The sequence below is a fragment of the Mchenga conophoros genome, linkage group LG11 (assembly GCF_057382185.1).
Source record: "Mchenga conophoros isolate Kocher_MC1m ecotype Shallow Benthic linkage group LG11, M_conophoros_male_GT1.1, whole genome shotgun sequence".
NCBI lineage: Eukaryota > Metazoa > Chordata > Actinopteri > Cichliformes > Cichlidae > Mchenga > Mchenga conophoros.
Window position 1 is genome coordinate 5081599 of NC_140536.1, and position 14057 is coordinate 5095655.

Consider the following 14057-nt stretch of genomic DNA (forward strand, 5'->3'; position numbering starts at 1 on the left):
GGCACAGTGATGCAATGTGAAGACAAAACGACAAGTGGCAAATTACACAAAAACATATTTTCAGAAAATCTAGAAAATATATGTGAATAAGAATATATTAACATTTGTGTTAACATGGAACACTGGGTTACTAAGGAGTGTTTACAAAAAGGCAACAAACAAAAACAGTAGCCTACTTCATCCCTTCATTGAGGAAAGCAACCATAGGAAGTTTATGGGAGTTAGTGAAAGTAAATGGAGAACACCTTCGGAATCACAGCAATGTGTTAGCTTTTTGAACAGGGGAAGCGTATTGTTTAAACTGCCTCTGTATTTCAAACAGGCAGGCACAATGCTGCCTTTTCTTGACATTCCATTAAAGATGCTGTTTGCAGCTTCAACATGGAGAAGAAAAGGGCTGCAGGAGGAGAAGAGAAAGGGGAGGAGGATGAATGATGCAGATTTTACTTGAGTCATACTGCCATCTAGTGTCACCTCACATATCAACAAGTGTTTTCCATGATGCTGAGCTTGAACATAAAAATAGACCAGATTTTTTTGGTCTTTGGGAAAAATCGTTATATTCTGTACACAGCAGACTAAAGATAAGATAAGATAAGATAACCTTTATTAGTCCCACACGTGGGAAATTTGTTTTGTCACAGCAGGAGTGGACAGTGCAAAAGTTATGAGGCAAAAATTAGAATACAATAAGAATAAATACAGTACACAGCTTTAGCACAAACATCACTGTCCTTCAGGTTAGGGCCAGGCCATTCAGATGTGAGTAAACCATGATCACTTGTATTGGTTCAGAGTGACCACAGGACTCAGCTCACAAACTCTCCTATGTGCACAAGTAATACCAAATACCCTCATAAAAACAGCCCAGGCCCTGCAGCTTAAGCCCAATAAATTGTAGAACTAATTCATCCCTGGTTCAATTTAACTGCTAAAGCAAAAATATGCACCCGTAAGAGGCCCAGGGCTGTGTGCAGTGCAGCTCATAAAGAAAGAAATGTTTGCATATGTTGTCTGTGGTGAGATGAAGTAGCTCATGTCACGTAGGTGATACTACTGGAATATAAATTTGTAGAATATACACTGCAGTATACTGTTTCTCAACTTAGCAGGAGCTAAAATCATACCATACAAAATAAAAAAGTAAATGATGCTTTTCTCAAATAATGATACATGTTTCGGGTGACTATGTGAGCCTTCTCTTAATCAATTGAGTTGATTAGTCCATTTATGATATGACGGAACATTGGTCTATCAGTACATACGTGAATTGATTAATTCTTATATTATGAAAAAATAATAATGATCAAATTAAATATATTGATACACCTTGTCAAATTATAGTATAATTCCTTCTACTTTCCAAAAGTACAGTAACTGAACTGAAAATGAAATGTTTTACACTGAATATGAATAATTGTCAGTAGCACCCTAAGAGTACATGCAGTAATAGAACTGTAACTGTTAACACCGCATGATGTATTAGACATATTAGTTTATAATTTAGTAGCATTTAATTCATCAGTTAAAGTATTTGATGTGCTGAAGCTCTTGCTCATCACTATATATGTCATAACTTCAACCTAAAACAGTCCTTGATATTTCAACATTATTCACACATCTTTCTCTGTCTTTGATTAACCATCTAAAATTAAAAATAAAATGCAAGATCTATGTAACAACAGAGATTGGTCCAGATGGATTGAGGTTCAGTTATACAGTACCTTAAGTTTGATAAGATAAGAGATCACATTTGTGAAAAATCCTGAAACTATCCAGCTGCCAAAAATAGATCACTAAGATGTGTGATATTCATTTTCACTGTAAAAAAAATCCTATATTTATATTATTTCAGTCTTTTATTGACTCACAAAATATGAAGTAAATCAGAAAACCAACTTGTCAGAGTTGTTTGCTAAAACTAGTTGGTTTTCCAGTCTTGCAGAAGGATGGTCTTGGTTTGGTGATGTCAGCCAATTTAATGAGTCCAGCACTTTTGTTCATTGTACTATTCAGATGGTGATGGAATTGGACAGGTATTCACTGTAACTGCTAATCATATTGCTTAACTTGACATTTAACTTTCACTAATATGGGTGGTCATGTCAAAATATCACTTTTACTAACACTTCCAGGGGTGGCTGTAGCTCAGGAGGTAGGGTGGGGTCAAGGTTGGTGGTTCGTTCTCTTGCTGCTCCTCTTTGCACTAATCACTTCTTAGATAAGATACAGAACCCTGAGTTGTTCATAATGCATTTACACTACCAGTCAAAAGTTTCAGAACACCAATTTTTCCAGTTATTTATTACAATTCAAGTTGTTCAAGTCCAATGAATAGCTCAAAATGGTAATAAGGTAAGTGGTGAACTGCCAGAGGTTAAAAAAAAGTTTACGTTACCCAAAAAATGAAAAATAATGTATATTTCAGAATTATACAAAAAAGCCTTTTCCAGAAAACACGAAATGTAGAAAATGTTAAAAATGTAGGGTTTCCCTACAGAGACATTGCAAAGAAAGTCAAGGTGTCAGTGAGTACACCATCAAAATGCACTCAAACTAGGACACACTCTCACAGGATAAAGTCTGGCAGACCTAAAGCCACAACTGAATCAGAGGACAAGTTCCTAAGAGTAAACAGCTTGAGTGATAGGCAGCTCACAGAACAACAGCTTCAAGCACAGCTAATCAGTGATCATAGTAAGCAAGTCTCAGTTTCAACTGTGAAGATAAGACTTCGAGCTGCAGGGTTGACAGGACAAGTTGCAGCAAGAAAGCCATTGCTAAGATGTCAGAGTAAGACAAAGAGGCTTGCCTGGGCCATAAAACACCGCCATTGGACTACAGAAGACTGGAAGAAGGTATTATGTACTAATGAATCATAATTTGAAATCTTCAGTTTATCATGCAGGACCTTTGTATGCCGTCGGGTAGGTGAAAGGATGGTTCCAGAGTGTGTGGCATCAACTATCAAACGTGGAGGAGGAAGTGTGATGGTCTGGAGCTGTTTTGCTGGATCCAGGGTCAGTGACTTGTACAGAGAGGCACCCTGAACCAAAACAGCTACCACAGTGAACTCCACTACTACTGAGAGTCACTGCTCACCTAATGCGGAGTTTTTAATGGTCAAATGCAGACCTTATTACCTCCCCAGAGAACTCACTTCTATCATACTCACTGCCGTGTATATACCCCCCGACGCTAATGCTAGGTTGGCCATGAAAGAACTTTCTGCAGCCATTAACAAACACCAGAATAAACACCCCGAGGCTGCTTTTATTGTTGCTGGCGACTTCAACCACACCAACTTAAAGACAGTCCTCCCCAGATTCCACCAACATGTCTCCTGCCACACCAGAGGAGACAAGACTTTAGACCATGTGTATTCCAACCTGGCTGGAGCCAGGCTGGAGCCATGTACCCCAACCAGAAGCCTTGGATGAACCGGGATGTTCGTCTCCTCCTGAAGGCCCGCAACACCGCCTTTAGGTCAGGAGATGCACATGCCTACAGTACAGCCAGGGCTAATCTAAAGAAGGGCATCAAAAAAGCCAAACACCATTACAAAAAGAAGGTAGAAGAACACTTCTCCAACTCCAACCCCCGATGCATGTGGCAAGGACTCCAGACCATTACAGACTACAGGACCACCAAACCCTCCCCTGCATCCTCTGATGTCTCCTTCCTCAACGAGCTCAACAACGTCTATGCTCATTTTGAGCGAGGGAACCCCACAACCACAACCAAAGCAGACGTGACGCCAGACCACCAACCTCTGACTCTCTCCCCTACCGATGTAGGAGCGGTGCTGAGCAGGATCAATGTCCACAAGGCTGCAGGTCCTGATGGCATCCCCGGGCGTGTTCTCAGAGCGTGTTCTGGGGAGCTTGCAGGAGTGCTCACAGACATATTCAACCTGTCCTTGGCCCACGCTGTGGTACCGGCCTGCTTCAAATCCACTTCCATCGTCCCGATACCCAAAAACTCCAACCCATCTTGCCTCAATGACTACCGCCCAGTAGCACTCACCCCCATCATCACTAAGTGCTTAGAGCAGCTGGTCCTAGCACACTTCAAATCCTGTCTCCTCCCCACCCTGGACCCCCACCAATTCGCATACCGCCAGAACAGGAGCACAGATGATGCAGTCTCCATCGCACTGCACTCTGTCCTCTCACACCTGGACAACAACAACACCTACGCCAGAATGCTGTTTATAGACTTCAGTTCAGCATTCAATACAATCCACCCCTCACAACTCATCAGGAAACTGACAGACCTGGGCATCAGTTCCCTCATCTGCAAATGGTTACTGGACTTCCTGACCAACTGCCCCCAACATGTCCGGCTGGATAACCACTGTTCATCTACAATCACGATGAACACCGGTGTACCACAAGGCTGTGTGATGAGCCCTTTCCTCTACTCCCTCTTCACCCATGACTGCAGACCTGCTGATGGTTCCAACACCATCATTAAGTTTGCAGATGACACCACGGTGATTGGCCTCATCAGTGACAACGATGAGGCCGCCTACAGGGAGGAGGTGGATCGTCTGGCTGAGTGGTGCGACAGAAACAACTTGCTGCTTAACACCGAGAAGACCAAGGAGCTCATCGTGGACTACAGGAGGAATGCTGACCCACATCCACCCATCCACATTAAGGGGACGGCTGTGGAGTGCGTGAGCAGCTTCAAGTTCCTGGGAGTCCACATCTCCGAGGATCTCACCTGGACGACCAACTGCTCCAAGCTGGTCAAGAAGGCTCATCAGCGCCTCTTCTTCTTGAGGACTCTGAGGAAGAACCACCTGTCCTCAGACATCCTGGTGAACTTCTATCGTTGCACCATCGAGAGCATCCTGACCAACTGTATAACAGTCTGGTACGGGAACTGCTCTGCCTCGGACCGGAAGGCGTTGCAGAGGGTCTTGAAAACTGCCCAGCGCATCGCCGGAGCACCACTTCCTGCCATGAAAGACATCTACAGGAAGCGGTGTCTGAAAAGGGCTGGAAAAATCATCAAAGACCCCAGTCACCCATCACATGGTTATGATTATGCGAACGTGCACCCAGTCAAATCCTTCTGCTCACCGGACCTGGAGTACCTGATGATTAAGTGCCGGCCATTCTGGCTACCGAGGGAATTTACAGCAGTGATTATTACGGCTGTTTACATTCCCCCACAAGCCAACAATGACCGAGCACTCAGGGAACTGTACAGCGCGATCAGCAGCGAGGAAACCGCACACCCAGAGGCAGCGTTTATCACGACCGGGGACTTTAATAAGGGAAACCTGAAGAAAGTCTCACCGAAACTCCACCAACACATCCACTTCAACACTCGTGGAGACCGGCTACTTGACCACTGCTACACCTCTTTCCGGGATGCGTACAAAGCCCTCCCCCGTGCCCCATTCGGCCAATCAGATCACCGCTCCATCCTGCTCCTGCCCGCCTACAGGCAGAAGCTGAAACAGGAAGCTCCAACCCGGAGGGCGGTGCACTGTTGGACGGACCAATCGGAGTCTGCGCTGCGGGACTGTTTTGATCACACGGACTGGGAAATGTTTCACGTGGCTGCTATGGACATTGATGAGTACACAGACTCAGTCTGCGGATTTATCAGGAAATGCGTGGAAGATGTCGTCCCATCCAGAACAGTTAAATCCTTCCCAAATCAAAAACCCTGGATTAACGGAGATGTTCGCGCGGCAAGGAGCACCGCCTTTGCCTCCGCGAACACATCGGACTACAAACACGCACATTACCAACTCCGGAAGACGATCAAAGCAGCCAAACGTGAGTACAGGGACAGGGTCGAGCAACAGTTTGACAACCCTCGGAGTATGTGGCAGGGACTAAACACGATCACAGACGTTAGAGGGAAACCAGCACACCGCAGACCACGGCCTCTCTGTGTGAGGATCTAAACATATTCTACGCTAGATTCGACACAGCGAACACCATGAGACCGGACAGTGTGCGCACCGCGGATGACGTCAGTGCACACACTGTGTCTGAGGAGGATGTGCGGAAGTGCTTCAGGAAGGTGAACGCACGCAAAGTTACTGGTCCGGACGGGATTCCCGGCCGCGTCCTCAAGTCATGCGCGGCTCAGCTGGCTGGAGTGTTCACACACATCTTCAACCTTTCCCTCTCTCTGTCTGTAGTCCCAGCCTGCTTCAAAATGGCCACCATCGTCCCTGTACCCAAATCCTCCACCATCTCCTCATTGAACGACTGGCGACCTGTAGCCCTGACCCCCATCGTGAGCAAATGCTTTGAGAAGCTGGTCAGGGACTTCATCCGCTCTGCACTACCCGACTCACTGGACCCTCTACATTTCGCATACCGCCACAACAGGTCCACCTGGAGAAGAGAGACATGTATGTGAGAATGCTGTTTGTAGATTACAGCTCAGCATTCAATACCATCGTTCCCTCAAAGCTGGACAGGAAACTGCAGGATCTAGGACTGAGCAGCTCCCTCTGCAGCTGGATCCTTAGCTTCCTGTCTGACAGACGCCAAGTGGTCAGACTGGGCAGCATCACCTCATCCCCCATCACACTGAACACTGGTGCTCCACAGGGGTGTGTACTGAGCCCTCTCCTATACTCACTCTACACCTACGACTGCACGGCCACTAACAACTCCAACATCATTGTGAAGTTTGCGGACGACACTACAGTGGTGGGTCTTATCACCAATGGTGATGAGACGGCTTACAGAGAGGAGGTCAGCGCCCTGACCCACTGGTGTCAAGACAACCATCTCACCCTCAACGTCGCAAAGACAAAGGAGTTGATAGTGGACTTCCGGAGGTGCAGAGAAGTACACACCCCCATCACCATCAACGGCGCTGCTGTGGAGAGAGTGAGCAGCTTCCGGTTCCTTGGTGTACATCTGGCTGAGGATCTTACGTGGTCAGTACACACAAACAAAACAGTGAAGAAGGCGCAGCAGCGCCTCTTCTTTCTCAGGAGACTGAAAAGATTTGGCATGAGCCCCCGCATCCTCAGGACCTTCTATCACTGTGCCATTGAGAGCATCCTCACTGGATGCATCACCACCTGGTATGGCAACAGCACCGCCTACAACTGCAAAGCTCTCCAGTGAGTAGTGCGGTGCTCTGAACGGATAATTGGAGGTGAGCTTCCCTCCCTCCAAGACATCTACAGGAAGCGGTGCCTGAGAAAAGCGGGGAGGATCATCAAGGACTCCAGTCACCCCAGCCATAAACTGTTCAGACTACTTCCATCAGGAAGGAGGTTCTGCAGCATCCGGTCCCGTACCAGCAGACTGAGAGACAGCTTCTTCCACCAGGCCATCAGACTGCTGAACACGTCATAGACACCTCACCTTCACTACTGGAACTTCAACATTATGCACTCCATACTGTACAGTAATGCCACTGTTTTGCACATGTCTCAACTCTGTATATTTTTATATATTTTATTTATTGTTTACTCTATTTAGTTTGTAAAATATGTGTACACACACACACACACGTAGAAAAATATTTAGTATACACATCCAGAAATGCATATACTATTATATATTGTACATATATTTATTAGTTTCAGATGTAGCCATTCTTGTTTACATTATTGTATTTGCACAACTCTGTTGCTTGTGAAGCTCGCACACAAGAATTTCACTCACATGTACTGTACCAATGTACCTGCATATGTGATGCGACAATAAAAGTGATTTGATTTGATTTGATTTTGATTTGACATGGACTCTTCACCCTCCTGCCCTCTGGGAGGCGCTACAGGAGCCTCCGGACTAAGACCACCAGGTACCGGAACAGCTTCTTCCCCACAGCTGTCAGACTCCTGAACTCTGCCTCCTGACATCTGACCCATGTTAACACATGGACTGAGCCTCCTCCTGAGCCTCTCCTCAGAGACCGCTGGGTCCACACGTGGCGGGATCATTCTGTCACGGTCTGGCTGGCAGACCGTGGGGATGTGGGGAAAAGGAGGACCCAGGCGCGGTACTCTGTGTATAAACAGTGCGTTTATTTACAGTGATGGAAAGTAACAATAAACCCCAGTGTATTCCCCAGACTCCCGTGTCGTGTCTCCCTCGTGCTCTCTGCTCCCGTGTCAGCACCCCCCGGTGCTCGCTGCTCTCCCAAGCCTTCCACGCTCCACCTGTGGGAAACAATAGCGGCAGCTGTCAGGACACTTGGAATGGCAGGCATACACTTTAAGACAAAACCTAGACAGGGTGACTAACGTGGAGTCTCATGCAATGATCCCGCGTCGGTGGGAGCTCCAAGACTCTCCTAAGTAGCTCCCCCGACGAGCCCTGATCAGCGGCAGGTGTGTGGCTTCGGGTGTGGCCAGTCCCTCCGCAGGGCCACACCCCTCAGGCCTGGAGGTGGCCGAGCTCCATCCTCCAGGCACACCCGCAGACATACACACCCATACCTCGCCTAAACATATGAGTGAGACACAGACTAACACAGCACAGAGAAACACACATATGTACACGCACAGAGAAGGGGAAACGACACCAAAAATACATAATAATACACAGGTCCATGACTGCCCAGGGATCCTGGGTCGCCCAGTCCCAGGACCCTGACAGTACCCTCAAACACACAATAATAACATGGACTGAACCACCACTCACAACCACTAGCACTTTATATAGCCTCTGAATTATATCTCACTTATCTTAACTGCACAACCGTATAGCTCTGTGTAAATAATCATTCTGTACATTCGATAATTTTTAACCCTACAAATGTTTACAACTTGCATAGTTCCCATTTCTGTATAGCTGTATATCTCAGATTCTGTAAAGTTATTTATTTCATATTCTGTATAGTTTTTCATATTTATATCCTGTTCATATCCTGTACATAGCTTGAACTCACTACAGCCTGTACATACTTATAGTTATAGATAGGGATGGGTATCGTTTAGGTTTTATCCGATACCGGTGCCAAATCGGTACTTTTGAAACGGTGCCGGTGCTTAAACGGTGCTCAAACCGGTGCTTAAAGAATGGAGAACACAAAATTGGTCCAAAAACCTCTCATGTTCAGCTGGTTCACCAGGCCATCAGACTGCTGAACACGTCATAGACACCTCAGCTTCACTACTGGAACTTTAACATTATGCACTCCATACTGTACAGTAATGCCACTGTTTTGCACATGTCTCAACTCTGTATATTTTATATATTTTATATATTTTATTGTTTACTCTATTTAATTTGTAAAATATGTGTACACACACACACACACTTAGGAAAATATTTACTATACACATCCAGAAATGCATATACTATTATATATTGTACATATATTTATTAGTTTCAGATGTAGCCATTCTTGTATTTTGCTTGTTTACATTATTGTATTTTGCACAACTCTGTTGCTTGTGAAGCTCGCACACAAGAATTTCACTCACATGTGCTGTACCAATGTACCTGCACATGTGATGTGACAATAAAAGTGATTTGATTTGATTTGATTTGGTTTTTGTAAAAAGATAACAATGTTAGCCTTTTCTGCAGCTATAGGGCATATATGGTATCACTCTTGGCTGGAAGCAGTGCTTAAAAAATGGAAAAAACACAAACTTTGTCCAAAACCTCTCATGTTCAGCTGTTTCCCTCTTTTACTTTGGTCATTTTAGCCTTTTTGGCCAGGGTGAAGGGAGTATCTGCCATCAAACAAGAAGACAGCCGCATGTAGATATGATGATGTTTGCTAGTTCACCTTACATGCATTAATTTAATAACGTGGTTAGCCTACTCAACGTAAATTACTCACGCAGAGAAGAACGGCTGCTGCTGCATCATCATCCGTCATCATTTCTGCTACACTGGCAGGGCTAGGGGCCAGGACTCTCCTCTTCGTGTTTTTGGGTATGTTGCTAACTCCGGGTCCGATAACAGGCACCACACCGCAGTAGATGCGCTCGGTGTGAGGTCTCGCAGCAAGCTATCAAATACAGCGCATTTCTTGGTTTTTGGAAAAAAAAAACGCTATGCGTCGCCAGGTGTTTCATCGGATTTGAGGAGTTACCTCCTTTGACAGTATCAGCTTAAAGCACTTGTTGCAGGCTGCTGAGTTTGCATCTTTTGCTGTGAAGTACAGCCAGACTTTTGACCGCTTCGCCTTGGGCATTTTTAATCTGTAGCTCTGCATAAAAGAACGTACGTACCTGGCCCCGCCTACTATCCTCGGAAACGTAAAATGATTGGGTAGAAGTGTATCACAGCTCAGGAAAAAAAAGCACCGAAATAAAGCACCGAAATGTGCGCTGCTTTCGGTCTGGTTACTACCGTTTATGTCAGAACCGGTGCCATCATGGCACCGGACACCGGTACCCATCCCTAGTTATAGAATATTCACAACATACTTCATACCGTGTACATTATAACATACCATAATAGACCCATTTCTGTAATATACTCACATATCTATATTATTGCTAATATATATTGTAATATATCTATATCACTAAAGCACTTCTGGATGGATGCAAACTGCATTTCGTTGCCCTGTACCTGTGCATGTGCAATGACAATAAAGTTGAATTCTATTCTATTGAATTCTATTCTATTCTACTCTGGAGCATCATGCAATACAATCTGGTATGCACCTAGTTGGTCAGGGGTTCATCCAACAGCAAGATGATGACACAGAACATAACTGTGTATACTGTTGGGTTGACAATAAAACATTACTTGACTTGACTTAACTTGAAAACATGGATTTGCCAGTACAGTGTCCAGACTTAAACCCTATCAATCTTGTTTGGGATCAACTCTACAGAAGAGTGAAAGCAAAGCAACCTACAAGTGCCACACATTTATAGGAACTTCTGCAAAAGATATGGGAAGAACTTTCTGAAGAAAATTTGAATTCTATTGTAGAAAGAATGCCACAGGTGTGTTCAGCTCTTATCAAAGGTGTCTACTTTGATGAGTCAAACGTTTAGGATACTGTTGGGTCTGTGTTTCCACAAGCCCTGCTGGTTTAGAGAGTTATTCATTATGAAGAAAACAAGACAGTCAGCGATCGATCGATTTACCTGCAAGGGAGGCCTCGTCGGTATCTCAGAAACGCACTTCGAATCTCATAACGAATGGCCCCAACAACGGCCTCCGCTTGCTGCCTTTTATTGGGAAAACAGTTCACACAATACACATCACAGCAAAGCAACGCCCACCATTGTCATTATGTTCTTAAATTTGTACAGTCTTGGTTCAAGCAGTAGGATCAAGACATTCCTTCGATCCTGAGCACCTCTCTATACACACACATAGTGCCTTGTCTTAGAACCATTCCCCAAATGGTTCTAAGACAAGGCACTGTGTGTGTGTGTGTGTGTGTGTGTGTGTGTGTGTGTGTGTACAAACTTAAGAACATAATGACAACATTCAACAATTAGACTTAACAGATACATTTTGGTTTATAAATGGATTCCATGATTTCTTTTTTAAACTCCAACTGCTCATTTAAGAGTGCAATGAGAGATTAACTTACTTACTTATTTAGTTCCTCCTGCGCCGGATGGTGCATTGGGCGGCAAGGGATCGCCAACGAGCTCAGTTTACAGCCACATCTTCAGCCTTGTCCCATGAAAGATCGACCGCTTTCAGGTCCGCAATGAATGACCGTCTCCACGTCTGTTTTGGTCGTCCATGACTCCGTGTCCCTCGGGCGGGTCTCCATGACACAATTATCCATTCCTTTTAAGAGAAGTTAAGTAACGCCACATGAAGAACCTCCTTGTTGGTAACATAATCTTGATACGAGTAGCACAATGTCGTCTGCTCAATCAAGATCTGCAATTCGTCGTCCGTCGTGTCCTTGAACTCGCATGATGAAATCCACAGCAAGCACAAAAAGGAATGGCGAAATAACGCAGCCTTGTCGCACTCCCATCTCGATCTCGAACGAGTCCGAAAGATTTCCTCCGTAATTTTCGTCGGTAGCCACGTGATTATCAGTAGTTACCACGCCTACCTAGCCGCATCAGAGCCATTTTCCGTCAACAACTTCCATTTTAGACCCACAGACACGTGACTGGACAGTTGCCACATGCAGTAAATTTGGGCCCACGTGGGTTTTGGCATTGCAACGTCTGATTGTTTGAAGTGACGTGAATGCGACATCATTACTGTGATTCTATTGGCTCAAATGATTAAAAAGAGGTGTCAATCATGCAAATTGACCAAAAGAAACCAAAGTTACAGCCCCTCAGAGTTTAAAGGACCAGAGACCAATTAAACGCTCCATGCCCACAGCAGAAAAGGGCCATTGCCATGTAAATGTGTGGTTAATTCTTCAAAATATATATATATATATATATATATATATATATATATATATATTTTTTTTTTTTTTTTTTTTTTTTTTTTTTTTTTTTTTTTTTTTTAAAGCATTTGTAGGCCTGTTAATAAAATTAATTCATTTTTTCATGTTAACTGACACATTTTTAGAAGGGTTATGTGCTAAAAATAAAAAATATAAAATCTACTTACTTTTTCTGTGTTCCACTCTCAGGAACTTTGACACCGTAATTTCTGCTTCAATAATTACACCTCTGATGAAATTTCAGAAGTGTCAGACAGAGTTTGTAATTGCAGAGGAATAATCAATTAAATTTGGGCATTACATTTTCGAGCAGGAAGCTCAGAAACTCCCTGGGGGCTTAAGAGGTTTTAAACTGCATAATTTATAAAAAAAAAAAAAAAAAAGAGTGGAAAAGCACTATTTAAGAATTTTGAAACGCAGCTTGGCGTGATGGTGCATTCGTGGCCTTACAGGTTACCTGAACATAAGAGGCAAATTGTTCAGAAGGAAGTTGCTGAAATGCTGAGAATGGGAGTAATAAAAGAGTCAAACAGCGTCTGGTGTAGCCCCATAGTTCTGTTTGTAAAGAAAGACTGGTCTATACTGTCATGTGTCGCTGTGTGCAGGCAGGAGTAGTAGACCCAAAGTGCAGACTCACGGCAGGCAAAAGTGTACTTCAAAACTCAGCTTTTATTGCTGGATGGCAAAACGTACCAAAAATCCAAATAAACTCACTCACACACACACACACACACACACACACACACACACACACACACACACAGCCAGACAGCCAGACAGCCACAGCATGAATGAGGGTAGATCACGACACAGACACAGAGAAACACAGAGGGAGCAATCGGGGAATGGGTAACAGGAGGGAAACACAGCTGGGGCAAATCAGGCCTAACGAGACAAAGGAAGCAAAACCAGACGCATTTACATGAGACACAGACTTTCAAAGTAAAACAGAAAACCAGTGTTGCCAACTCCTCAGTAAGGAAAATCGCTATTGGTTGTCCTAAAAGTCGCTAGAAGTCACTAAATGACGTCATCGCCTAATTTGCATAATTGGTCATGCTAATCTAATTGTAAATTATGTTGTTGGAGAGAGAAATAACATCGTGGAAGAGACATAAAGTGAGTAAAAAACGTCCTAAATGCATTTAGAGTTTATTTAGAACTACAAATTAAATTTCTTTTACCAATTATTGTTTTTTTTTATGTCACAGTTCCACCCCTGCTCCTTTACCCGGGCTTGGACCGGCAAAAGTGACCTGAAATAGGCACTCTGGTGGAGTTACTTTGTGTGTGTGTGTTTATAAGTAGTTTTAAACCTTGTGATCCACAAGACAGCATAACAGTAAAAGAGTAAAAGAAGAACTGACTGCGTTACAGCACCCGCTGCTTGTTGAGAGTAAAAGCGATATGCGCTTTCACGTCTTTTTTTAGCGACTTTTTTTTTAGAAAAAAGTCGCTAAGGGGTCTGAAAACTCGCTGGGTCAACGACCCAGGCATCCTAACATATACAGCCTCAGTGTGGACTCTCGCAAGGTTCAGCCGATGTCGGCACAGCCTCAGTCGGGTGGTGCAGGTGTGTGGCAGGGGTGTGGTCTCTGGCTCTGCTGGAGGGGTGGTACGGTAAGCTGACGGGGCTGTGCCGGGAGGATGGAGTGGACAGGTGAGAGTAGTGATGGGATTTCTGGCTCTTTTTAGAGAACCGGCTCTTT